Raw genomic sequence first — 759 nt, forward strand, 5'->3', positions numbered from 1 at the left:
AAAGACAAAATGGAAGTATTTGTAACAAACTACCATCAGGAAGTCGCTGTTTGGAAGGACTGATTGATGTCCTGAGAGAAACAGAGTGCCTGAAGGAAGGCAGCAGCTTTGGAAGTGTCACTTCTGTGGTGTACACAATTTAGTAACCTCATCTTTTCTTCTCATAAGCAGGGAAAGAAATTAGAATTGTAAAACTGTATTAAAATGAACAGCAGACTTATATGCTGAAAAGTCCAAGATAAACTAGACCGCATGAGCTTGAATTCATTTCAAGTAAACCTTCAATACCTGAAGGGAACTTACTCCCAGGAGGGAGTAAACTCTTCGAAAAGGCTTGAGTATAGCAGAGAACTAGGGGGAAATGGTTTTTAAGTTGGAAAGAGGGAAATTTTAGGTTGGATGTTAGGCGGGAACGTTCTTCACTAGGAGAGTGGTTTAGGCCCTGAACAGGCTTGCCCAGGGATGTTGTGCGATGCCCCGTCCTTGGAGGTGTTCAAGGCAGGTGGACGGGGCCTGGGCCAAACTGATCTAGTAAGGTGTGAAATGTTTGGTGGCCCTGCCAGGCAGGGGGGTTGGAACTACATGATCCTTGAGGTCCCTTCCAACCCGGGTCATTCTGTGTGATTCTGTGTGATTCTGTGTAAACCATTTACAACAATTGGCACTGCTGAGCAATTTACTTGACAAAAAAAAAAAAAAAAAAGGAATAATAACCATCAAAGAAAACCAAAGTCAACTGCTCTCATCTGCAGAGAGCTA

This window comes from Coturnix japonica, chromosome 1, assembly GCF_001577835.2.
Source record: "Coturnix japonica isolate 7356 chromosome 1, Coturnix japonica 2.1, whole genome shotgun sequence".
Lineage (NCBI taxonomy): Eukaryota > Metazoa > Chordata > Aves > Galliformes > Phasianidae > Coturnix > Coturnix japonica.